Source organism: Geotrypetes seraphini, chromosome 3 (genome assembly GCF_902459505.1).
Source record: "Geotrypetes seraphini chromosome 3, aGeoSer1.1, whole genome shotgun sequence".
Classification (NCBI taxonomy): domain Eukaryota; kingdom Metazoa; phylum Chordata; class Amphibia; order Gymnophiona; family Dermophiidae; genus Geotrypetes; species Geotrypetes seraphini.
Window position 1 is genome coordinate 39,233,257 of NC_047086.1, and position 24,695 is coordinate 39,257,951.

At 42.6% G+C, this 24,695-nt stretch overlaps 1 long non-coding RNA gene across 1 annotated transcript in view; it reads left to right on the plus strand.

The window, feature by feature from the left end:
- Positions 1-5,395: 5,395 nt before the first annotated feature.
- LOC117356521 overlaps positions 5,396-24,695 on the plus strand; it is a 39,178-nt gene continuing 19,878 nt past the window's right edge. The window contains exons 1-2 of the long non-coding RNA XR_004538660.1: positions 5,396-5,589; positions 6,777-6,891. This is a non-coding gene — a long non-coding RNA (uncharacterized LOC117356521). The remainder of the gene's footprint in view (positions 5,590-6,776; positions 6,892-24,695) is intronic.

Sequence of the window (24,695 nt, forward strand, 5' to 3'; positions counted from 1 at the left end):
TAAGACCAAATTTGTGTTGCAAATGTGAAAAATCAAGCAGCTTACCATCTGAAATAACATCATCCAAAGTATGTATATCAGTGGTCCATCGTGCTCAGCAGTCCGCTCACACGGCAGCCCTTAGGTCAAAGACCAGTGCCCTAACTAAGACTAGCTTTACCTGGGTGCGTTCTGGTTTACCAGGAACTTGTCTAACTTTATCTTGAATCCCTGGAGAGTGTTTTCCCCTATAATAGCCTCTGGAAGAGCTTTCTACCACTCTCTGGGTAAAGAAGAACTTCCTTACAGAGGCATGATAACCTTCTCCGATCTGCTGGTGATCCCCTTCTTAATCATTCCTATCATTCTGTTCGCCCTTTTCGCAGCCACCCACACATTGAGCGGACAGCTTCATTGACTTGTCGACCAGTACTCCCAGGTCTCTTTCCTGGAAGGTCTCTCCGAGTACTGCACCAGACATTCGTGTATAAGATTTTTGTTACCGACATGCATCACCTTACACTTATCCACGTAAAACTTCATTTGCCATGTCGCAGCCCATTTCTCAAGCGTGTTTATGTCACGTTGCAGGTCTTCGCAATTCTTCTGCGTCTTCACCACTCTGAATAACTTCATATCATTCACAAATTTAATCACTTTGCTCGTCGTACCAATTTCCAGGTAGTATAGTTTAAGTTCATCCAGCATCAGCTTCACTTCCCCATTGCTTGGGCTTCAATTTAAGCACCGCTCCTGCGCATCATAAACATAGTAGTTGGTCTTTTGAGTTTTGTATCTATACTATCATCTTTCTATTTAAGGATCCCACACATTTTTGAACACAGTCGCAGTTTTTGCCTCCACCACCTCCCTCGGGAGGACAATTCCAGGCATCCACCACCCTCTCCATGAAAATGTAGTTCCTGACATTACTCCTGTCTGCCACCCCACAATCTTATGTTATGTTCTCTAGTTTGACCACTTCTCCATCTCTGGAAAAGATTTGTTTGTAGATTAATATCATTCAAGTATTTAAATGCCTGTAACATATCTCCTCTTTTTTTAAATAAATAAATAAATAAATGAAATAAAAAATAAATATCCCTTCTTTCCTCTAGGGTATACATATTCAGGAATTCAAGCCTTTTCTCATACATCTCTCAGCGCAATCCCGATCTCTTCGTCGCCTTCCTCTGGACCGCTTCGTCTTCTTACATCCTTATGATGATACGGACTCCAAAACGGTACACAATAATAAATGTAATCTACGATCTGGATGCTCAGTTTCCCAGGCTCTTAAGGTCCTCTTGAAATTTTTCATAATCTCGTGTGATTTAACAATGTTGAATAACTTTGCATTGTCAGTAAATTTATCCCCTCGCTAAGTCCTGTTTCCAGATCATTACTAAATGTATTAAAATGCAGCAGTCTCAAAATAGATCCTAGGGTAACCCTTTCCATTTACCCTTTTCCATTGAAAATATTAATCATTTAACCCAGGGGTGCCCACACTTTTTGGGCTTGCGAGCTACTTTTAAAATGACCAAGTCAAAATGATCTACCAACAATAAAATTTAAAAAAAACACAACGCACACTGTACGCATAGAAAATGTTAATTATCATTCCTATTCCAGGGTTTTTCAAAGAGGTCAAAGCAGATGACTCTATGCACTATCACCTCAGTAACAACCATACAAAAATAGACAAATATACCCCCTCCCTTTTTACTAAACCACGATAGCCGTTTTTAGAGCGCAGGGAGCTGCGCTGAATGCCCAGCGCTGCTCTCGACGCTCATAGGCTCCCTGCGATAAAAAACTCTATTGCAGTTTAGTAAAAGGGGACCTTAGTGTAAAATATAGACAGCAGATATAAATTCAGACACATTTTGATCACTAAATTTAAAATAAAATCATTTTTCCTACCTTGTCTGGTGATTTCATGAGTCTCTGGTTGCACTTTCTTCTTCTGACTGTGCATCCAATCTTTCTTCCCTTCTTTTAGCCTGTATGCTTCCTCTCCTCCAGACCTCGTTCCTTCCCCCAACTTTTCCTTCCTCTCTCCCTGCCCTTTCTTTCTCTCTGCCTCCCTTTCTTTATTTTCTGTTTCTCTTCTTTCCTTCTGTCTCCCTGCCTGCCCTTTTTCTTTCTTTCTCCCTGCCCTCCCCCAAGCCACTGCCATTGCACTGCCACTGCCATGGCATCGGGGACCAGGACCCAAACCGCCACCAATAACAGGCACGAAAGCCGACCTGCCCCAAGCTCTCTCTGCTTCGGCCGACCAGCATTCCTCTCCCCGACGTCAATTCTGCCGTCGGGGAGAGGAAGGCAGATTGGTCCAAGATTGCGATCGACCTATTGGGGGAAATGCTGCCGGGTCCTGCCTTCGCGGAAACAGAAAGTAGGCAGGACCCGGCAGCAAGAAGAGCAAATGCTTCACTAATCTGTCTCCCACCTTAGCCCATAGCGAACGCTTGCTTCAGGGCTCTCAACATGTGCGTGCCGGCTTCCCTTCTCCCCCCCCCCCCATAACTTCCAGTTTCGGAGGGAAGAGAAGGGAAGCCGGCACGCACACGTTAGAGCCACGGAGCATAAGTTCGCTACGGGCTGAAATCTCCAAGCCATTTTTTTTTTGTTTTTTTTTAATGTTCAGCAGCGGCGGCAGCAGCAGATGACAGCTGGGCGGACCGCCCAGCTAAAAGGCCCTAGAGAGAACACTGGAGAGGAAGGCTGATCGGCCCGGTAGATCAGGACGGCAACACGAGTCTATCACGGAGCCCAGGATGGGCTCCGCGATCGACTCGCGTTGCCTTCCTGAGCTATTGGTCGATTGCGATCGACGTGTTGGGCACCCCTGATTTAACCAATTCTTAATCCACAATAGGACACTGCCTCCTATCCCATGGCTTGTTAAATTTTCTCTGGAGTTTTCATGAGGTACTTTGCCAAATTACATCAGAAACTTCAGATACTGAATACTGTACAATATCAGCCAGCTCACATTTATCCACGTTTATTAATCTCTGCAAAGAAATGTAACAGAATGATGAGGCAAAATATTCCTTGGTTATGTCCCATTAATGCATGCCTAGGTATGTGCTTAGTGATGTTCTTTATAATCATCTCTACAATTTTGTCCATCAGCCTACAATTTCCCAAGTCACCTCTGGAATCTTTTTTTAAAAAACTAGAGTTAGATTGGCCAACCTCCAATTTTCTTTTCAAAGTCTGTCTTTGACATTTGGCTGCCACACAGCATATGCTATAGGAAGCATCATCTTGTCCTTTGGATTTTTTATATTGCGACTGTTGAAGTTATACAAGAAGTGCTGTACTGCTGTGATTACAGTTTGGACCCCCTGATGCAGGCATTTGCTGAAACACAAGCCATGCCGGGTCTTCCATAAACTCTGCCTCCTTCAACTTTTTTTTTTTTTAATTTTTTTTTTTATTTATTTATGAATTTTTAAAAATTTTAACAAGCATTACAATCTTGTACAGAAAAGTACGATCAAGAAAACATATCATTGATTATTCTCAAACTTGAAAATAAATCAAAATTATATCAAAATTACATAAAAGGTAATAAGTCCGACTTAATCATACACTAGTCCTCAACAATGGATCCAAGATTAAGGAATTAGGAGTAAATATAGTACAATAAGAAATTTAAGCAAAAGACGTCATCTGATGCTGAAAGAGAGCTTAATTAATTGATTAAGACACAGATGTTTCTCCTTTTTCTAGGCGCTTCATAGAGAGGAAAACAGTCAGATGAGACGGTTCAAAGAAAATATATTTAAGGGAATTATATCTAATTACACACTTACAAGGATATCTAAGAAAAAATAATCCCCCATCTGGGTCACACCAGGTTTTAACAATAAAAATTCCCTCCTTCTTTTCTGAGTTTCTCTCGAAACATCAGGATAAATTTGAATATGAAAGCCAAGGAAATCCCTGGATCTATTTTTGAAGAAAAGTTTAAGAATCCAATCTCTGTCCGGAGCCAAAGCTACAGTCAGTAAGAGAGTGGCTGAGCTAGCCACCTCTCTATCAGATTGTTCCAATAAAGCTGTAACATCCAAAGGATTTTCCTGTGGTCTGCCATCACCATCTTTTTTTTGATAGTCCTGATTTTTTCTATTGGGCAAATAGTACACTCTTGACAATGGTGGAAATGAACCCTCTGGAATTTTTAAATTTTCCAGAAAGTAACGTTTTATCATTTCTCCTGGAGGAATTGACGCAACCTTCGGAAAATTAATCAAACGCAAATTATTAAACCGACTATTATTTTCAAGCACTTCCAATTTTCTTCTCATATTAAGGTTATCTTTCACAATCAAATCTTGGTTGCTCTTTAACATTTTTAAGTCCTTTTTTTCTTCTTGAATCTCAGTTTTTATAAGTACAATGTCCTGTTTAACAATTTTAATTTCTTCTTTCTGAACTTGTAATTCTTTATCCAAATTCTTTATCTGAGGACTGAGAGAATTACCCAAACTAGAGACCAAATCCCATAAGGATTCCAATGTAACCTCAGGGGGTCGAATAGGGGCAAAGGAAAATACCTGTGCAATATTAGTTGGTTCATCCGAGTGTTTTACCTCCCTTGAGCCTTGTTGACCCTCAGACATGGTTGTCCCGGTCGCTGGTTCTCTTACAAGGAGAAATTCCCCTTGTGCTGTTCCTTGTAGCAAGCCCTCCGCTTCGCTGGCCTCTTGAGAGGAAAACTCTGCCTCTTCAGACATGCTCTCCTCCCTCGGAGAGCTAGCTCCCAGCGGCAACGGCTGTAGGGGAGGCGTCCTGACGTCGGGGCTCAGCGTGACGTCCAGCCCGGGGGTATCCGCCGAAGCACTCCTCTCAGCCGGCGCTCCCATCGGGCGATTCCCCAAACGACTCAGCTCGCTTTGAAGACGTCGGAAAATGTCATCGACGGTAAGGACTGCGGGGCTCAAGCGCTGGGAGGCTCCACCAACGCTTCTACCCCTTCTCTTCGGCATTATTGCGAGTAAGGTAAAAAGACACCCTCCAGCGTCTTTTCAGCAACAGATGGCGGCCCCTCCTTCAACTTTTGACTCCACTTCATTGTTCCATCTGTTGCCCACTTCACTGTATATAACCACAATACTCTATAGTGCTATACATCAAAACACAGAAGAGACCGTCCCTGCTCAAAGGAGCTTACAATCTAGTCAAAACATACAAACTGTTATGCCCCCATGTTATGTGGGCATTTGCTCAGTTAATGTTTGTTCACATGTATTTTAATTATGGGTGCTCTGTGGACTCAACTACCCCAAGGGCTTCGTTTTTCCAGTGGGCTGGGCTTTGCTTCCACAGAGCTCGGGCCCGCCTCCTTCTTTAGTCTGAGGAGAGCAGTGGCCATATTTGCTGAACACATGCCAGAGTGAGAGCCTGAGAGTGATATTCTCCCATCAGGTTTTTCACCCCATTAATTCTGACAATCAAATACAGCTTAGATTACTTCTAAGTCTGAAGGACGGTGTCATCTCCACATTGTGAATACTCCTAGCACAGATGTGATATGTTAGTGGAGTGAGAAAGAATGTACAGGCTTGAACTACTTTGAACTATCATCTGAATGTAAGTTGTTTGCTTCGTTATTAAAGAACTGTTCAATTGATTCAGAATCTGACTGGTGACATCAAGATTAAGGAATTAGTGGTAGGCTGAGCAGGAAACCAGTAACTTAGAGAGGTCCTTGCTTCAGCACAAAAACCTGAAGACTATTCAGAGAGCTGTATCTGTATAGTAGGAGTTAGACAGCACACAAACTGGACAGGAAGATGCAACAATTATACTGTGCTCAGCTGGGGGAACCATATACCTTGTACAGTTGCATTATGATGTCATCAAGAATTCTGGGTCTTATCCAGATGCATTGTGATGTCACTGAGCATTCAGACAGCTTCTACTACTGCTAATAATCTTTTCTATAGCACGATTAGACATACACAGCACTATACATCAAAACACAGAAGCAACAGTCCCTGCTCAAAAGAGCTTACAATCTAGTCAAGACAGACAAACTGGACAAGACGGTGCATCAATACACATCAATACACAGTGCTTAGGTGTGAGAATTACAGAAGAAATGATAAGACAGATATTGGTGCTTAGCAGGTGGATTGGAGTTTGGAATTGGAATTGACAACATGCGTCTTACATTGGTTTGGACTTTTAAAAAAATAATGTAGTTCAATAATGACACAGTTTTGTTTGGCATGTCTAAGAGCCAAATATCTTCTAAAAATAATAAACTTTTACTGATTCTGACAGGAGTTGCCATTCAGCAAATAACATATAATTGGAAAGATTGGAAAAGACTGAATTATAGTTTTTGGTGGAGTTCAGTATGTCACATATATAAAATGGAAAGAACGTTAGCGGTTCAAAAAGGATATTTTAATAAGTTTAAGGATGTGTGGGGGCCATTCATAAATTATTGTAATGACTAGTTATTATTTTTCCCTGAATGTATATAATTATAAGATTGGGATGGGTGTGGGATCTTGATTTTTTTAAAATTAATTATGAAGAGAATGAATGATTTTATTATATTGTATATATTAATTATTGATAGTAGGGTGGGTGGGAAGGGGAAAAATTTTATTTGGGGAAATTTTGTGATATCTCAAGTGATGTATTAAGTTAATCTGTTATTCTTTCTGTACACTTGATGCAAATATAAAATGAATAAAGAATTGAAATGCAAAAAAAAAAAAAAAATAATAATAATGTAGTTCAAAAGCTCTCAAATGTTTTTTTAGAACATGCCTATGTGGAGCACTAAGGCAAATCTACAACCACTCCAGTGCCTCTTCTGTCCCTGCCTGTAACAATGTATGCAGCTACAGACATCTAAACCTGAATTCAGCTTGGCATGTAAGAGGACTTTGCTGCTTAATTTCCACAGTCATATTGAAGTGATAGAACAAACTGTAAAAGATGTAAGTTACAGGAAATTGCATGAAGCAAAGATCAGCCGTCACAGGCTCGCTGAACAGAACAATTTTGTGTTCTTTAGAAATACTTCTGTTAAATTGTAATCAGTGAAAAGCAATGTCTTCTGAAAGCTTTGCAGAGACAGGCACATGAGAATGAAGGGCAGGCCTTTCAGAGTTCTTGGTACAAAACGAAGAATCCACTACGCTGGAGAAAATTCCCAGTTCACCTACAGTTAGGCCTCTGTTAATATGTTGCTGCAGTTTCACAAAAAGGAGGGCAGGTGGCAGCATAACACATAGATGAGGTACAAATATACTGTATAATATAGCATAAAATTACTGTTATGATGGGATCCAGTCCAATTGGGGGAAGGGGTTGTTTTGTATCTGAATAAGGGAAACAGACTTCCTCCTTTATCAAGAAAAGTGTGTATCAGGCCTATGTGGCTGCGGTGATACTGCAAATAACCCATTTGACAGGAGATGTGGTGTGACATTGGGAGCCAAATGCCTATACTATGAAATTTGATAAAAGACCTCTATTGCATGTAAAACAGGTTTTACATGTGGAAAATCCTTTATAAAATTACCCTCATAGAGGGTAAATTCCTAACAGTCAAGGAAGGCATGTGTCTGTTTTATAGAAACATGATGACAGATAAAGGCCAAATGGCTAATCCAGTCTGCCCATCCGCAGTCACCATTATCTCTTTCTCTCTCTCTGAAAGATCCCTGGCTTTCTTGAAATTAGACACAGACTCTGGGGTCCTTCTATCAAGCTGCGGTAAGGGTTTAACGCGCGTAATACCGCGCATTAAACCACCTGCCGCGCTAGCCGCTAATGCCTGCATTGAGCAGGCGTTAGGGGTCCTTTTATCAAGCCGCGCTAACCCCCGCGGCCAGCTAAAAAACTAACGCCTGCTCAATGCAGGCGTTAGCGGCTAGCACAGCAGGCGGTTTTAACGCACGGTATTACGCGCGTTAAACCCCTACCGCAGCTTGATAAAAGGACCCCTTAGTTTTTTAGCCAGCCGCTGGGGTTAACGTGTGATGAAATGTCCACGCTAACCCCGCTAGCACGGTTTGATATAAGGACCCCTCTGTCTCCACCACCTCTACTGGGAGACTGTTCCACACATGTACCACCCTTTCTGTAAAAAAGTATTTCCTTAGATTACTCCGGAACCTATCACCTCTCATTCCAGAGCTTCCTTTCAAATGAAAGAGACTCGACTTATGTGCATTTACATCACGGAGGTATTTAAACGTCTCTCAAGAAAAATTACAGAGTGATAAGATAAACTCAAAAATCAATCTACAAAAATATTATTCGCCAGAGATGGGCTATACACCCCCGATAAACATTTCATTTACAAAGTGGAGAAAAAGCCTCAAAGTTTCATAAACATCAGCAGTCAACTATCAATAATGATTTAAAGTTCAAATCTGCTTCTTTTAATATCATTGGCAAAAGTCTCCACCACCACAGAAATGTAATTATCAAAAGGGTAATATTCCTATCGCCGTGCACAGGAAAAGCAAAAACAAAAAGTTTTACTTGGCTTCAATCAATCATGGTCTGAAACGCCATGATTGATTGAAGATGGCTGGCCAGATTTTAGATGAAAACAACACGGCAACAATCGGATGAGTTTTCTGCCAAAGATATTAAATGAAGCAGATTTGAACTTTAAATCATTGATAGTTAACTGCTGATGTTTATGAAACTCTGAGGCTTTTTCTCCACTTTGTAAATGAAATGTTTATCGGGGGTGTATAGCCCATTTCTGGCGAGTAATATTTTTGTAGATTGATTTTTGAACTTAAACGGCTCTATCATATCTCCCCTCTTCCCTCCAAAGTATACAGATTGAGATCTTTAAGTCTGTCCCCCCACGCCTTGATGAAGACCATGTACCATTTTAGCAGCCTTCCTCTAGACCGACTCCATCCTTTTTATATCTTTTTGAAGGTGCGGCGTCCAGAATTGTACACAATATTCTACTGTCCATAGTTTCACGTTTCAAGTTCAAGTTTATGCACCCTAGCATCCTTCTAGCTTTTGCCGTCACCTTTTCAACCTGTTTGGCCACCTTAAGATCATCACATGCAATCACACCCAAGTCTCGCTCTTCTGTCGTGCACATAAGTTCTTCACCCCCAAAACTGTACCGTTCCCTCGGGTTTTTGCAGCCCAAATGCTTGACCTTGCATTTCTTAGCATTCAATATTAGCTGCCAAATTTCAGACCTTTCTTCAAACTTCGCCAAGTCTTTCTTCAGGTTTTTCACACCATTTTGGGTGTCTACTCTATTGCAGATTTTTATATCATCCACAAAGAGGCAAATCTTACCTGACAGCCCTGCAGCAATATCGCTTATAAAAATGTTAAAGAACAGGCCCAAGAACAGAACCTTAAGGCACGCCACTGGTAACATCCCTTTCCTCAGAGCGATCTCCATTGATCACTATCCTCTGGCACCTTCCACTTAACCAATTCATGACCCAGCCCGTCACTTTGGGACCTATCCCAAGGGTACTCAGTTCATTTATTAGACATCTGTATGGAATACTGTCAAAGGCTTTGCTAAAATCTAAATACACCACATCTAGTGTACTCCCTCTATCCAACTCTCTAGTCATCCAAAGAAATTGATCAGATTTGTCTGACACTTTTGCACGTCTTCCTATCATTAATATATCTAAAAAAATATCTTGTCTCCCTGTTTTATTGTGTTAACTATTTTTTCTTCCATTTGCATCTTTGCTTTTTTGACTACAAAACTAGCTTCTTTTAACTTTTCCAGATATTTTTGCCTGTCTTCCTCTTTCTGCAATCTTTTGTAGTTTATGAAAGCTAGCCTCTTATTCCTTACCTTCTCAGATTTGTCCTTTTTGAACCTGTGGAAAGAACACATGTAGCTGAATGTCCTGATTTATGTGGAAGGTGAGACCACTTTTGGCAAAAAGGAAGGTACCATGTACAGCGAGACTGTCGCCTTTGTAAACTTAAGGAAAGATTTCTCAATAGAGCCTGCAGCTCTGAGACCCTTCTCACTGAGGCAATAGCTACCAGAAAAATTATCTTAATGGTAAGATCCATCGGTGACACCTCTTGTAATAGCTCATATGGAGCCTTTCTCAGAGAATGCAAAACAATGTTAAGATTCTAAATTGGGATAAGCTGTCACACAGGAGGATGCAGCCACATCACTCCTTTCAAAAATCTGGCCACATCAAGATGGAAAGCCAAATAAACCTTCTTTACTTGAGTTCAAAAGCAAGAGAACTGACTGCTAGGCCTTTAAGGGAACTGACTGCTAAGCCTTTCTTGAGTCCATCCTAAAGAAAAATGCTAGGACCACTGACAATGGGGCCTGAAAAGACTCCATACTCTGCTTAGCACACCAGTCCTGAAACGACTTCCAAGCCTAGGCAGCATCAGTCACTAGCTTCTTAGATCTTTGAAAGGGTAGCCATAGCCACCTTTGGGAAGAGTCTTGCCATAAGCCCAAAGTGTTCTGGGTTCTCCAGAGTTACTGGACCCTGTAAGAGAAGATTCAGGTGAAATGGCAGTTTGAGACCCTTGTCCCTCTGCCGATGGACCAGTACCATGTACAACAGCTGACACATCCAGTCTGGGGCAACCAGGATTACCAACCCTGGGTGGTCTGCTATTCATAGGTGGTCAGCTGATCATAGGCCATGGGGGAAAAATGTTCAGCAGCCCTTTCTCTGGCCAAGGCTGTACTAGATCATCTACACTGGCACTTCCAGGCTCAAATCTTTGGATAAAGAAACAAAAGGCTTTCTTGTTAGCTGTTGACCTCATTGAATCAAACATCGGAAGTCACATTCGGAATATTAATACTAAGGGTTCTCAGGGTGAATCGATTCCTCCATCTATTCTTAAGCGTTTTTTTCTCTGTTTTTGGTCCTTTCATTCATACTTTAGTAACAGAAAGTCTTCAACAAAGTATTCCACCTAATTCGTGGAAAGCATCAAACATTAGACCAATTATTAAAGATTACAAAATCAAACTACAGGCCCATAGCCAATATTCCATTTTTGGCAAAACTAACAGAAAAAAATTGTATTTACTCAAATCTCAGAATTCATAAAAAAACAAACATTCTACACCCTAACCACTTTAAACAACATCACTCGATGGAGCATTCATTAATAGGTATGTCAACGGTTATTCACTACCATCTGGATCACCACAACTCTGGTCTTTTAATATCCCTTGATCTTTTGTCAGCATTTGACATCGTGGATCATGACCTTCTCCTTAGACGACTCGAAGCTATAGGTATCACCGATCAGGTCTTGGCCTGGTTTCACTCGTATTTTACCAATCGCTCTTCAACAGTTTCATTTAATAATACTATTTCAGAAAACCTCACTACTAATTTTGGAATTCCCCAAGGATCTATTCTTTCACCCCTCTTGTTTAACATCTTTCTCGCTCCCTTGATGACCCTCTGCCAGCCTGTAGGATTCAATGCGTTTGCCTATGCAGAGGACATCCAGCTCCTTCATCCTCCTGATCCTGAGAACCCCGCAGAAATTCAATCCATCAACGCAAAACTCAGTCAAATTCATCACTGGCTTGATAGGAATCGCCTGGCTCTTAACGTCAATAAAACTAACATAATGCTTTTTACTTGGAAAGAAGGAATTAATCTTCTTGCATAGTCAAATCCACATTCTTCAGGCTACGACAAATCTGTTCAGTATCAAAATGGTTAGAACCCAAACCTCTTAATATATTAATCCATTCAATGGTCATTTCTAGAATTGAATACTGTAATGCCTTGTTCACAGGAATTCCCTTGAAAGAAGACGCTTACAGCTTATTCAAAATGCCTCAATTAAACTCATATGTAAAGCAAAGAAATATGACCATGTCTCACCACTCCTCAAGAAATCTCATTGGCTCCCAGTGGCCCATCCAATAACTTACAAGATCTGCATACTAAGTCTTAAATCCATACTTTATAAAACTCCTGCCTTTATTGACCGAGTCGTAATACCCTATACTCCTGCCCTGTCACTTAGATCTAATGACCAACATCTGCTGGTCATTCCCTCACTTAAATCCATTAACACTCAGAGGCAATATATTTTTTTCAGTCGTCGCTCCACAACTGTGGAATTCCCTCCCAATATACATAAGTGAGGAACGTCTTATTGATAAGTTTAAAAGCAAATTAAAATGCTTTCTTTTTAAAGATGCTTTTGATTGCTAGTTGGTTTTTTTTAAAGTCATATCACGCTTTTAATTCCGCCTAAATTTTTTGCTGTTGTTGTTTCCTTCCCTATTGTTTTATCCATAATTGTCTCATTTACTATCATATATTGTAGTTCTCCCCCCACTTCCCTTTTGGGTCCATTTATGTTTAGTAAGTGATCTATGTTACTGACACTGTCTTCCTGTATTTAGTGATGTATTACTATTTTAGACTTGTTCATCACTTTGTATTAAGATTAAGCGATTCATCAAATTTTAATAAAACTTGAAACTTGAACCATTAGTTTACAATGCTGTTGAAGGCCTTCCAGGAAAGAGATACCTGCCCCAGATCCAGGTTCTGCTAGCTGAGATAGATGGCCTGCACATTGTCCACTCCTACTTCCCTATACCTACTTGCAGATGGACTTCAGCCTAACAAAACAACTGGGCCTCCATTCGTAATGGGGCACTCTTGGTGGTACCCTGTCTGTTGATGTATGCCACAGCTGTGGCATTGTTCAAGAAGACCTTAACCACCTTGCCTTCCAGGGTGTTTTCCAATGTCTGCAGCACTAAATGAAGGACTCGCAGTTCCAAATTGTTGATGGAGAATGCAACCATTGGCCCTGAACCAGATGACCATTGCAATGACCCCCCCCCAGCCATAAAGACTGGCATTCATCATCAGGATTACCCAGGAGGAGATGTGAAAAGACAAGCCTTTCGACAGTGACTCCAACTGGAGCCACCAAACAAAGCTTTGAGAAGCCCCCACCATCCAGATGAGTGGCTTCTGAAGGGAATCCATTTGCGGAGACCAGAAGGACAATAGTGCTTCCTGAAGGGAATGTAGGTGAGCCTTCACCCAAGTAACAACCTCTATGTTCGCCACCATCAGCCCCGGTACCTGAAGATAGCGCCAAGCAGTGGGAGCTGGCATTGCCAGGATCTCCAAAATCTGGCACTGTAGCTTCAGTTTGCATGACTCAGAAAAACACAGCCTTCTGCCATATCGAACAGGATCCCTAAGTACTCTAGGGATTGCATCAGCTCTAGGTGGCTTCTCTAAAAATTGACCCCAGGGCTTCTTGATTAACTTAAATAAAGACCTGGATGACCAGGAACAATTTACAGTTAAATGAGTCCAAGACAGAACTTATTTGGATCCACAAAGATCTTTGCGTATTCCCCCGTCCGTCCTTTTCCTGGGGCACAAACACCCTTACACCCAAAGATAATGTCCGCAGCCTAGGAATAACTCTCAACTCAAATTTATCAATGACAGATCACGTATCCAAACTAGTATCATTCTCTTTCTACTACCTCAACCAGCTAAAGTCCATAAGTGCATACTTCTCAGAAGCCGAATTCGCCCAATTAGTGTACGCTTTCGTACTATCCCACTTAGACTATTGCAACACACTACTAGTGAGCCTGCCTACCAAAACTCTCTCCCGCTCCAAAGGGTGCAATCTGCCTCCTGAAAAATCTAGGCATCCGGGACCGGTGCTATTTAACTTATTTATAAATGATCTGGAAATTGGAACAACGAGTGAGGTGATTAAATTCGCAGATGACACTAAACTGTTCAAAGCTGATAAAATGCATGCGGATTGTGAAAAATTGAAGGCGGACCTTAGGAAATTGGAAGACTGGGAATCCAAATGGCAGATGAAATTTTAATGTGGACAAATGCAAAGAGATGCACATTGGGATCACAGTTACCGGATGCTAGGGTTGAGGAGAGGAACATAAATGAGGTTATAGAAGTTGCGGTGAGATCTGCATGAGTATGGTAAGAGTTGATTAGGAGGGCCAGGATTTGAGCTGATGTCTCCAGCAGTGAGCAAAAGGAGGAGTTGAGTACAGAGCAGAGTAGTACAGAAATGACAATGGTGATGGCAGAAGAGATGCAGTCAGACAGGATGGGGAGGACTGAATGATGGGGAGAAACTGTTAGAAGTCTTATAGGTGGTGATAGGAGGGATGGTGAGGTGGTGAATTCAAAAAGTGGACAATGTGGACTTGAGTCATGCAGTGGTATGGGGTGGAGGGGGAGATTGGGTAAGGTCAGTAACAAGAGACGAAAGTGTAATGGAGTCATAGACTAGGAGAGGGAAATGATACCTGGGATGAAGTTGATCTGTGTGGACATAGCGAATCCTGGGGAAGAGTATGCTGGTGGATTGTAAGGTCTGTTTGGTTAAGATGTGGTAGAGAAGTTAGTTTGAATTATCAAAGGATGGTTGATAGAGGCGATACTATAAATAGGCTGTTTGTGGCTGACCCTGCCAGGGCCTTTCCTCTTCTATCCAATTCACTTTCGGGCCCTTACAACCTCTTATGCGGCGACCTTAACCTACATTTAGAGAATCCAGATCTACCTGAACCCACCGAATGCTGGTCCTTTCTAACATCCCTAAACTTCCCTCACGCCCCCCCCCCCCCCAATATCAACCCACACAAAAGGCCATCAACTGGACATCGTATCACTGAACAATTCGCACTCAACAAACCCTACGATCCGACTAATATCAGAAACCTGGTCAGACTCAATTTGGTCCGACCACAAAATATGCAACTTCGAGTTAGAATGGCAACAGACATCATCAACGAGGAACGCGAAACACAAACCCACTCTATTTAAAACAAGCAGAGGCAAACTCAACCCGTAGAATTCTGGTCTCACTATGACATTATCCACAACCACGACGAGGATCCCAACCTCTTCATGAACTCCTGGATCTCCACCAGCACCCAAATCTTAAACGAAATGGCCCCACTGAAAAAAAGAAGGTTCAGACCTAGAAACCAATCGGGATGGTTTGACTCAGAGCTCCTTGGGATAAAGAGAGAATTAAGAAGACTAGAAAGGAAGTGGACAAAGTTAGGAACACCAGAATCCAGAGACACCTGGCGCCAAATGCTAGCTATCTACAAAAACACCATCTCAAAAAAGAAAAAAACCTTCTACGCCAACATTATAGGCAACACCTTCTTAAACAGTAGCAAACTATTCAAACTTGTCAACGACCTGTTCGACACCCACCCCTACACAAACCCAGTAGAAGATTCCACGATCACAGCACACGACATGGCCGATTTCTTCAACTCAAAAATAGCTAAATCAAGACTTGCCCTCCCAAACTCACATGACTCCCACTGGAACTACACCATCCTACAGGATCCTGACTCCTCTTCTAAAGCCGACATGAGCTGGTCCAACTTCAAGGAAACAGACTGGCTAACGTTCATCAAGTTCTACAACAAATATACAAAATCTTATTGCAAATTAGACCCCTGCCCTCCTAACGTGATGAAAGCTGCTCCCATCTACTTCAAAACCAATCTGCTAATCTGGATCAATTTACAATTATCCTTGGGAAATTCCCGGGAGACCTAGGACAAATTATTATTATCCCCATAAAAAAGAACAAAAAAGAAGCAACCAACAACATCTCCAACTACAGACCCGTCGCAAATATCCCTCTGGCTGCCAAATTAATGGAAGGCCTGGTAAATGCAGATCTAAACAACTACTTAGACAAATTCAACTTACTGCACACCAACCAATCTGGTTTCAGACCCGGCTTCAGCACAGAAACTATAATGGCCTCCTTTCTAAACTTCCTACACTCCCTTCTCAGACAAGGCTCCAACGCTTTGATCCTCCAACTGGAACTAAGCAGCGCCTTTGACCTAGTCGACCACTCAATCATGCTGAACTGTTTGGAGTCAATTGGCATCTCTGGAAACACCCTTACCTGGTTCCGGGGATTTCTCGAACTTAGGTCCTACCAAGTACTCAAAGATGATAATCTCTCCTTCAACTGGAACAACAACTGCGGACTCCCCCAAGGCTCCCCGCTCTCACTGACCCTCTTCAATATCTACCTCATCTCATTGGGTCACCTATTACAGAGCTTAAATCTCACTTTCCACATTTACGCTGACGATATCACCATCGTACTGCCACTATCCGATATTTCGCCGAATTTCATCATTCTCCTATCCAACATCCTAAACCAAATAGAACTCTGGATGAAGGCCTACAAACTTAAACTGAACACAGGAAAAACCAAATTTTTCCTAGCCTCCCCCAACGAGCAGATAAAGGACAACAAGATTCACGTGAATGGTAAAGATTACGAAATTGATCAATCTATTAAAATACTCGGACAGACACCTAACACTAGAAAAACACACTGATCTAATGTTCAAAAAATGTATTTCTACCCTTTGGAAACTTCGCACCATCAAAAAATTCTTCGACAAATCATCCTTTCGTCTACTAGTACAAGCCTCCATCCTGAGTACTCTGGACTACTACAACATTATATTTCTGGGAGCATACAAAAAGTCCCTCCACAAGCTAAGATTAATCCAAAATACTGCCGTCCGTCTCATCTTCGGACTCAAGAAATGGGAACATATCTCGCCATATCTCCAAATACTCCACTGGTTACCAGTTGAATCCAGAATACTTTTCAAATTCGCCTGCATCAGCTTCAAAGCGATCTTCGGGATGCTTCCAACTTACCTAGCTTCCCAATTCCTCACCTACCGTCCAATAAAGACCTCCCGCAAAACAAACCTCTTTACTTACCCATCCCTGAAATCATGTCACTACAAGAAGTACCTAAACAGAATGCTTTCTTTCCAGGCTGCCCAACTGAACATATGGCTAGCAAAACCAATACTCGAAGCCACATTGTATGCGGACTTCAGAAAATCCCTAAAAGACCCGCCTCTTCAACATCACCTAAACTCTCCCCCTACCAGTTCTAACCCTCCTCGAAAGTCCTCCCCTTCCTTCTCCCTCCCCCATTGCTTAATGCTGTACACCTCTCTTATGCACTTTATACTTATACAGCTGTAAACAGCATGGATCTCTAGTAACTGTTCATACTACACCAGCCTATAACTTACTATAACACCCTGTATCCTATCGTAAACATCCTGTAACTGTTCTCTTGTAAATATCTTGTACCTTTTGTAAACACCCCAGTACCTGCTCACTTTGTTTTACACTTTGTTTTATCCTGTATCTTTGTAAACATCCTGCAACTGTTCTCTTGTTATTATCTTGTACCTTATTGTAAACACCCATTACCCTGTATCTTATTGTAAACATCCTGTAACTGCTTTCTTGTTATTACCTATTGTAATCACCCAGTACCTGCTCACTTTGTATTATCCTGTATCCTACTAGTAACACTGTACTCTCTCTAGACACGACTTTCACTGTAAACCGCTTCGAACTTAGGGTATAGCGGTATATAAGAAATAAAATTATTATTAAAAATTATTATTATTATGTCTGCTTCTTTGATGACACTTCCTATAGACAGAGAGGACAAGGACCCGAGTGGGATGGGGTGGGCGAGAGGATGAAAGAAGATGGATCCATACATGGGGGGGAGGAAGGAGATGCTGGACATGCTTGGGGTTATGGAAGGGGGTAGAAAAAGATGCTGCACCTGTGCAAGTGAGGGAGTACAGAGAGATGTCATATCCAAGTGGGGGAGGGAAGGAATGAACAAAGGGATGGAGGGGAAGGGAGGGAATGAACAAAGAGAGAGAGAGGCCAGACTTACAAAGGGGGTAGAGACAGGACCAGGAAATGGAACTGGGATGGAGAGATGCTTATCCACAAGGGGGTAGAGGTGAGGGTAGGTAAGGGAAGAGTGACCCAGACCAAAAAGGGGGGTGGGGAGTAGAGAAATGCATGACCAATTGAGAGAAGGAGAGGGAGATGGGAGTGAGGGTAAGGAGGGGGTTCATGGTACAAGAGGGAGAGATGCTGGCCTTGTGTTGGGGAGGAGCAAGTGTAGCAGGAGAGAGAGAAGGGAAAATGCTGATGCCAAGATAAGGGATGCAGGAGGAAAGGAAGAGAGAACAAAGAAGCTGAACATGGGGAGGGACAGAGGCACAGATGTTGGGCATGGAGGGAGCATAGGGACAGAGACACAGAGGAGCATTGCTGGAAACAGGAGAACAGGGAGAAGGACACTTCACTACTAAAAACAGTTCACTGGTTGCCAATATCACACCGTATCATATATAAAATAGCTATCCTTTCTTTCAAGGCTCAAACAACCAAAGAACCGGCCTTTATCCATAAACTTCTTATTTCACATGAACCTATAAGAGCTTTAAGATCCTCTTCTCAGTATCTACTTCATATACCATCTTTGAAAATTATCAGCACACATCGGACTACCTCGTTCACAATTATGGTCCTTACAATATGGAATTCCTTTCCTCTTCATATTAGAAACATAGAAATATAGAAGATGACGGCAGAAAAGGGCCATAGCCCATCAAGTCTGCCCACTCCAATGACCTACGCCCCTTGATTTTAACCCCCCTAGAGATCCCATATGTGTATCTCATTTCCTCTTAAAATCTGGCACGCTGCTGGCCTCAATCACCTGACGCGGAAGTTCATTCCAATGATCAACCACCTGTTCGGTGAAGAAATACTTCCTGGTGTCGCCATGAAATTTCCCACCCCTGATTTTCAGCGGATGCCCTCTTGTGGCCGAGGGTCCTTTAAGAAAGAAAATATCATCCTCCACCTCAATATGGCCCGTGATATATTTAAACGTCTCTATCATGTCTCCTCTCTCTCTACGTTCCTCGAGTGAGTATAGCTGCAATTTATTCAGCCTATCCTTATAAGGGAGATCTTTGCGTCCCGAGACCATCCTGGTGGCCATTCGTTGAACCGACTCAACTCTCAGCACATCTTTTTGGTAATATGGCCTCCAGAATTGTACACAGTATTCCAGATGAGGCCTCACCATGGATCTGTACAACGGCATTATAACTTTGGGCTTCCGGCTGATAAAATTTCTACGGATACAACCCATGATGCCTTTGACTGTTAAATAGATTTGGTTTACAGCCAGAGACATTCTTTAATCTTTGCTCCCTAGCTTGCCTACTGTGGTTTACCTTCTTTGTATTCTTTACTTTTAATTTGTAACTCTCTCCATTTTCCTATTGTTTCTAATTGGTTATGTATTGTTTTGTGAGTATTTATTCATTTATTGTCTCTCCCTTTTTAATTATAAATTGTAAAATGCTTAGAAGTTTTGATTTGCGTTTAATAAACTTGGAAACTTTGAGAGATGCTGGCTAGGATGGATAAAGGGATGCAGGAGAAAGATGAATGATGGACATAGCGAGAGAAAAGAAATTTAAAAAAAAACAAAGACCCTGGAAAGAGAGTTAAGAAAAACAGAAAATAGACACTTGGAGCAAAGTAATGCTGAGACAGAAAAGAAAGAGAAAATGTATTTTTTTCTAAATGTATTAAACTGTAATGTGTCAGCCATGTGTAATGTGCATCTTTAGATCCAACTTTGGACCCAAACTTACCTAGCAACTATAGACCAGTATCAAACCTACCTTTCTTATTTCAAGTTCATAGAGAAAGTAGTCTTAAATCAGTCAGTTAAATTCATTGAGAACCAAAATGCCCTATCCACATACTAATCAGGTTTCAGGAAATTTTACAGTACCAAAACAGTTCTACTCGATATAATTGATGACTGTTAAAACTATATGAACAAAGACAAAGATGTACTGCTTGTCCTACTGGACCTGACCACAGCCTTCAACACATTAGATCACAATATCTTGTTATCTAGATTAGCTGAGATCAGGATTAGAAACACAGCACTATCCTGGTTCAAGTTTTTTCTGATTCAAAGACAATAGAGTGTTCTAACAAACTCACATCTCTCGAAGCCAAGAATCTCAAAGTAAGGTGTACTCCAAGGAGCATTATTTTCCCTGCTACTGTTCAACCTCTACATCAGACCGGCCATCGAAATTACGTCAAACCATGGAATCCATATCCACTCTCACAGACGACATCCAACTGGATAAACAATGGTCCTGCCTGGAAGAGATCAAAGCATGGATGATAACCAACAAACTTCAACTAGACCTGTACAAAACTGAGCTATTATGGGTATACAGAGAGCCTTGCCAATTCATTCATCCCTCACTTACCTGGGACAAAACCATTCTTGAATCCAAACACCAAGTATGTAGCCTGAGCATTGTATTAGATGCTAACCTGTCACTTGGGGCATTGGATCTTGGAGCAACACACCTATACTTGTTTTGATTATGAATTTGCCTTCTACTATCCTTGGCATCTGTCTTCTTTGTTACATGCTCCTCGATCTTCTCTCCCGTCCCACCTGCGAGTGAGTCTTTTGCTGGGTTCTCTACGTGATTGTTGGAGAGTTTTGGTGCTTGGCCTGGGGGGGAACCCAGGAGTGTCTGATTTGCTACCCCTGCAGGGGAACCTTCAGTTCTTACCTGGCCGGATGTCTGCATCCTTTAAACGCTGGACTCAGTTGGGCTTCATGTGTTGGAGCACGTCCTTACCCCGGAGGGCATGCTTCCACCTTGGCGCACTTTTCGGCTTCACGATGGGATTCGCAGCACTGATTTTTTTTTGCTTACTTACAATTAGATCATTATGTGCACTCTTTGTCAGTGGAGGATCTGCAATTGGGTTTGGGTGGTAAGCTTCGTGCCTTTTTTGCTCCCTTCTTGGAGGATGGCCTGTCGGTCTCGGTGTTATATCAAGCGCTACATGCTGTTGCCCCGCCTCGGATGTGGGATTCCCTGTGTGCTCGTTGAGCTCCGGACTTGGGCTTTCTGCCCACGGATCTGAATATGGCCTGCCTTATTAAGCATATTCCGACCCTTTCGGTTTCGGCTGAACTCCGGGAGTGTCAGTTTCGGGTGTTACATCATGCTTATTTTACACAAGTCCAACTTTTTCACTTGGGTTTAGCAGAATTGCCGCAGTGTGAGAAATGTTCCCGTGCTCCTAAGTCCTTTTTCCATGCCTTTTGGAGCTGTTCTGTGGTCTGGGCCTTCTGGAGATGGGTGATTTGTTACTTGGAGCTTTTGTTGGGCTGCTCTATACCTCTTACTCCGGCTGGGTTTTTGTTGGATAAATATGAGGCTTTTTGTTTTGGGGCGGGGCGGTTATTTTTGCGGAAGGCTGGCTTAATGGCTAAGAAGATTATTTGGGGGGAATGGGTTTCGGATCGGGCTCCTTCTTATTGGGCTTGGCGTAACCGCTTGCATGCTCTGATGCTGCTTGAGAGGGGTCTAGTGTGTCATTCTTTGCGTCAATCGAAGTTTTTTTTGCAGGTATAGGGTCCTTATATTTACTCTCTGTCCCCTCGGGCCTTCAGTTTGATTCTTAATACTTTGCCTATTTGATTCCTGAGTGGTAAGGGGTTCACGGCCTTGGGGTGGCCTCCTCCCGGCTTTTCTCTACCTCCTTTTTTTTTTCTCTTACTTTTTGTTCCTTTCTCTTTTCTCTTTTTCCCTTTTCTCTTTCTTCCTCGGGAGGTTCATTTTCTGATTCTTTGGGGCTCATCAGAGTCCAGGGCCCTGAATGTTCTGCTTCTGCTTAGTGCCTGTTCTGACTTCCCACTTTGGAGTGCTGGATGGGGTTTCTGGGTTTTTTTTAATCTTCTCTTTCTCTGTTCTTGTTGTTGGGGGAGGCAGGTGGTGAGTTGGGAGATGGTGGGGGTAGTTCTGGGGCTTGGTATATAATTGCTGTACGGCCTTTGGTGCACCCGTGTGTTCTTTGTTGGACTCATTGCCTTTTTTGCCTCTGATGTGCTCCGTAAACCAATTGTTTCCAGTACACATGTCAACCAGACTGCGGGTGATAAGCTCTGTACTTTTACATACTTTGTTTATTGACTTTCTGGTCCTTTTTATCGCCTTTATCTTTTGATATTCTGTATGTTTGACCTTCTTTAATAAAAACAAATTTACACTAGATGCTAACCTGTCCTTATCAGCTCAAATCTCTAAGGTGGTGTCCACTTCCTTCTACCATCTGCGACAATTAAAACTCCAATGATACTTCTCTCAATCAGATTTTACCCAGTTACTGTATGCCTTTGTGCTATTTCGTTTAGACTACTGTAATGGCCTGTATGCTGGTCAAAGGTCAAGAACCAATATCAATTACAAAGAGTCCAAAATACCACGGTGAGACTGTTAAAAAAACCTTGGTCCCTTTCGACCACATCTCCTCTGCACTGAGTGAAGTGCATTAGCTACCAATAAAGAAGCATGCCATCTTCAAACTGTTTGTGATAGCCTTCAAATGACTCCATGACATGACTCTCCATTATGTGATGGAAAAGCTTTCCATGTACCACCCACCGAGGTTGCTCTGATCCCATCTGGAACTCCAGCTGTGCATTCTGCCAGCAAACCATCTCTACTTGGAAACAGCCCAAAAACATATTCCCATAACATGCCCAAACTGTGGAATCAGCTCTTATCTGCTACCAGAGCAATATAGACTGCCTGTTACCCTTCCGAAAAGCAGTAAAAACAATCTTATTCTCCAATCAGCACATTCCTGACTTAAGACCCCAACTGCCTTAAGTTATGGCATACCATAATTGCATAAGGTTGCCTTGGGCACGTGGAGGGGCATAATTTAAAAAAAAAAAAGGCTTAAGTCCCCTTTTGGCTTAGGCCCTAAAGGCTGAAAGTAGAAACGGGAAAAATGTCCATTCTCAAAAAAAACGTCCAAAAAGGAGGTTTTTTTGATAATGGCCTGCCTCTACATTCAGCTGATTAAATGCCCAGACTACTACTACGTCTATACTTACAACATATAATTAACAACCGCGGCACTTCGAATCACTATCGTGGCAGAAGAGATAGCCAATCTATCCTGCCGTGATCCCCCCCCTAAAAGATTAGGCAGGAGGGAGCTCAACCCCTCCTGCCACGGAGAATCCCCCGACTCGATCGGAGCAGGAGGGTGTTCAACCCCTCCTGCCCTGATGCAGCCCCTCGATCAGCTGGGGCAGGAGAGAGTACAAGCCCCCTGACTCAATCAGAGCAGGAGGGAGCCTAAACTCTCCAGCCCCGGAGACCTCATGCCCCAGCGATTCCCCTGACTCGATCGGGGAAAGAGGGAGCCCAAGCCCTCCTGCCCCGGAGACCCCCCTACCCCCCACCCCCACTAATATATGGGCAGAAGGGATCCCAGGCCCTTTTGCCCCAATGCAGCCCCCCCATGACCACCCCCCGAACCCCCAATCGGCCTGCCGAACACCCCCCCGACCCCGCAACACAGCTCCCCTCAACACCCCCTTACCTTATAAAAAGTTGGATGGACGGACGGGTCCCAAGCCCGTCCGTCCGGCAGGCCCGCCATCCTCAGAATGGCGGGCCTTAGGGCCTGATTGGCCCAGGCGCCTCAAGGCCTACCCACAGGAGCGGGCCTATGTCTAGGTTGGCCCACCTCCCGCCTTTTCCCCTCCTCTAAAAATGCCTCTTTTCGCTCTATGCGTTTAGGGGCAGGGGAAAGGCCTAAGCCAGTTTTAGATACATCTAAAACCAACTTTGGTTATGGGTACTTGGACGATCAGGTTTTTTGCTTGTCCAAATACCCATTTAGGCCACTTTTTAGATGTTTTTTTCTTTGATTATGAGCCCCTTAGCTTATATATCATCTAATGTTCTCCTGTGTAATGTTCACCTATGTTGTCTAATGTCTTCGGTTTTACTGTGAATGTATTTTTATAACCTGTTCTGGGCTCCTGGGGAGGATGGGCTATAAAATGAACTAAATCAATCAATCTTTAATATCTTGCATTTGAGCTTCTATTTCTATCACTATGACAAATTTTCGATATAGGTCCGAGTGATGAGGTGTGGTGGCCATGTTAGTCCACTCTTCAAGGTAATATGTAGAAATAAAACAGAAACATAAAGGAAAAAAATAATACCTTTTTCAATTGGACTAACTTAATGCAGTTAACCCCTTCTTCCTCAGCTATGCCAACGATGACCTTGTTCTACCGTACACTTTGTCATTAGAAGTATTGAGAACAGAAAGATCACTATAGGGGACATTCCCCGGGTTGTACAAACAGGGTCATCGTTGGCATAGCTGAGGAAGAAGGGGTTACCTTCGAAAGCTAATTGTAAATTGCATTAAAGGCCTTTCTAAGTGCATGACACACACTGTACCTCCGATTGCAATCTATAGCAGTGGTTCCCAACCCTGTCCTGGAGGACCACCAGCCAGTGGGGTTTTCGGGATAGTCCTAATGAACATGCACAAGAGAGATTTACATATAATGGAGGTGACAGGCATGCAAATCTGCCCCATGCATATTCATTAGGGCTATCCTGAAAATCTGATTGGCTGGTGGTCCTCCAGGACAGGGTTGAGAGCCACTGATCTATAGCCGTGCAATTTAAGTTCCTTGTCTTATCTCTATTGACCTCCTCTCCCTCTGTAAGGAACACTAGCAAAAAGAAATGCCAGTTCCAGGGTTAGATTTTTCACATCCAGCCACCATTTCTCAGGCTGTTTTCAATCGCAGAACGCCTAAGAAATATATTCGCAGATGTTCCCTTGTTTATTTGTTGACTCTGTGTAATTTGTTTCCCTAATTTGTTTTTGTCTACCCTGGGA